Here is a 3,325-nt window from a genome sequence, read left to right as displayed (position 1 = left end):
AGCTACAACACGATTATGAGAAATCCTTTTTTGTGATTCTCATTGATTTGGGCATCTCAAACTCGGAATTTGGGAGTCTCATCGTTTTTGGCCAATCTACGCACCCATTACGTTCAAATCAACTAAAAACATCTGATTGGGAGATCTATAGGGTGTGGGTACCGTGATCTCCCTAGATACAGGCCTCAATTTGCCTTGCAGGCGGGATCCCTAGAATAGTGGTTGCTTATTGAGGTCCCTTGGCAACGGAGGTTTGGGGTCATGCAATGTATATCAAAATAAATGGAGTCGCCACCTAGTGTTAGGGCCTAGGACCCAATGGGTGTAGTCCCGTCCGTGGTGAGTGGAAATGGCTACATGATACCATATGGTCTATTCAGAGAGTCTAGATAAGTGGTCAGTTAAAAGCTTGAAAACGTATTGGCACCCCATCTCGCTCGGTTAAACCAGTCTTCCTACTAAATGCTTGATTTTGAATATTCTCCCATGATGATGTATTCTATTTTAACATATAAGGCTAATTTGACATGCATCAAGTATGTGAAAAGAATTTCAACATGCACACTAAAGCAAACTACTTTAATAAACTAAATATACTCAACGAAAACTAAAGTATGCTATCTTTTATGGATAAAACTTACTATATACGTACACTAATGCAAAACACTGTAACACTCTGCATTGTGCCAAATAAAGAAAAAGGTGAAAATGTATATCTATAAGTGAAATCCACAAAATAAAGAAAAGAAATACCAAAGATTCAAATGCGAGGTGTTCCCTGACTCAAGTGGAGACGAGCAATTGGTTGCCTCTCTCTTGTCGGATAGAGTAACGACTATGTAAGATGAGAATTTCGCAACTCAGACTTCAGGCAGAGTAACAACTATAAAATGTGTATTTCACAACTTAGACTTCTGGTAGAGTAACGACCGTAAAATGAACTTTTGCTAATCAGACTTTGGGCAAAGTAACAGTTAAAAATGGGACTTTCGCTACTTAAACTTGGGGAAGAGTAACGGCTTAAAAAAGAGCTCAATTGCGACCAAGAATGGTAAAAAATGGGATCTGGGTGATTCAGGTTACAGACAGAGTAACAGAATAATAAGTTTCAGATGAGAGTGGGCAAGGCTTCAAAGAAGGTCCAAAAAAGGGCTCTTAGGCATGAAAAAGGTGAAAAGAGAGGTTGGATGTACTTTCCGAGGTTGAGAAGCTCCTCCTTCCAAAATGAGGGGGGGACCCTTATTTATAGGGCTTCTCGCAACAGGGCGACGCTGCATAGGAAGACGGGGAGGGTGGGGCATCGTGGTGGGTTGGGTTGCAGCAGGGGTTAAAGGCGGGTGGTATTGGGTTGGGTTGTAGCAGGGGTGGGAGCTGGTGGCGTTATAGGAGTAACAAGAAGAAGAAGAGGGGACAGTGATGTAGGTCCCATTAGGTTTTATATTAAAAATGAAAAAGTCATTTTCAAGGGTAAAATTGGAAATAGAAAAAGGGAGTGGGATAGGTATGGTAGCACCCTATGTGTCTATCTCTCTCTTCCACCCTTTGAAATGACTCCCTTATCTCTCAAAGGGAGGAAGAGAGAGATAGACACAGGTTGCTAGCTTACGATATATTCCTAGAATACCCAACCTTTGTCCTAGGAAAAAATTGTGTAAATCAATTACTTATAATCCAATTTAGATCCCAAACACAATATCTGAAACTTTGGGTACTTAAATTACAATTTGTCAAAACCTTAGGTACCTTGGGTGCCAGTTTTACCTTTTTTTTTTTGACAGGTAAAGGGGAGGGGAGATGTGAACTAGGAGGCTTAACCCAAAGCTTTAATGCACCACAAGCTACTAGTGCACTTGTTCACAGTATTTAGTTGGTAGAAGAAATTTACCAAAAAACAAAAGGTTAATACAGAAGAAGAGATTTCTTAGTTTAGGAGAGATCTCATTTTATTGGAATGTTATTTTCTTGATGTAGTTGGTACCAAAAGAAGAAAAAAGAGAAACTGAGGTCAGATTATCTCCATTCTCCAGAAAGAGACTTTAAATGGTAAAAATCTATACCGGAATCAAGGCATCAAACAGCATTCTTTTCGTATCTTTGATATTCAAACATTCTCTTTGGATTTTCTTCCGCACACAAGCCAATTCCCATATTCATCAATACAGATGAAGAAAACTAAATTACTAATTGGAGAAGGTTCTCTGAGCAAGTGGCACAGGGGAGCACACCAAAGAGGTGTGGAAAGATAGTATCATAGCTAGGTCATTTCATGAGGAGAAGATGGACACATAGGATGCTAGCATACCCTGTCCTGGAGGCTTAGAGAACCATTAACTATTACCAATTTACATCATGAGAAATAACGAGAACGTCACAAAACGTATTATTGGTATCTTCTTCTCACTGCTGTGGATTACACCATTGACTGTACATTCCTTATATTCTTCCACCTACTTTCCTTGTATTTCTCCATCTCATTGCTGTACACAAGGTAGTAATTAGTTGTAGATAAGATTGCATCCATGATAGGATCAATCACCTAAGATCAAGGAGGATATTGCTCCTTCACAATTGTATATATATAGTATGATATATCTCAATGAAATACACACAATATTATCTCCATATTATCAGTTCTTTACAAAATGTTCTCCGACAATTGCGAGTGAACGTTTACATCTCCACAACCATCTCCAAAAAATTAAAAAAGGGTGAGGGGGGGGGGGGGGGGAGGAACCCACACTAAACCTGATAAAAAGAAACAAATAACTTGATATTCAGACAGAATCACTTCTGACTTGACCTGGGTTTGCAATAACCTTCTTCACCCTGAACTACAGAGGCAAAGTAGTCCTCATCAGGAAGCCGTCCTTCACTCTCCATTGTCATATGTGGCAATGCATGGGAGCTCAATCTTGCTTGTTGCTGCTCACATACCAAACTTGTGAGGCCATTCTGTTTTAGGTACTCCTCCAAAGGAAGGGCTGCCACCTGAAGAAGACTCATCATACTCATGCGTATTGACCCTGCTTAGAGGTCTTCCTCGCTGTCTGTATGACTACTCAAGTCTATCTGCCCTTTGCTGGACTCAGCAGCCTTCTCTGCAACAACCTGACTCTGGCTGCAACCAAACACTGACATAGATGCTTTTCTGACTTCATTGTCCGAAGGGTCTAAATGCAGTGATACACCTTTGGAAGCACTGTCTATTTCTGCTTCATCTTTTGGGCTGCAAATTTGGTGGTTCCTCTGAGTGATCTCAGCTTCGCGCTCTGACTCACGTTTCTTCTTGCGCATCATGAGGGTTTTAAAACGGCGTTTTGTTGGC

This window comes from Telopea speciosissima, chromosome 3 (assembly GCF_018873765.1).
Source record: "Telopea speciosissima isolate NSW1024214 ecotype Mountain lineage chromosome 3, Tspe_v1, whole genome shotgun sequence".
Classification (NCBI taxonomy): domain Eukaryota; kingdom Viridiplantae; phylum Streptophyta; class Magnoliopsida; order Proteales; family Proteaceae; genus Telopea; species Telopea speciosissima.
Note: the sequence above shows the minus strand (reverse complement) of the source record.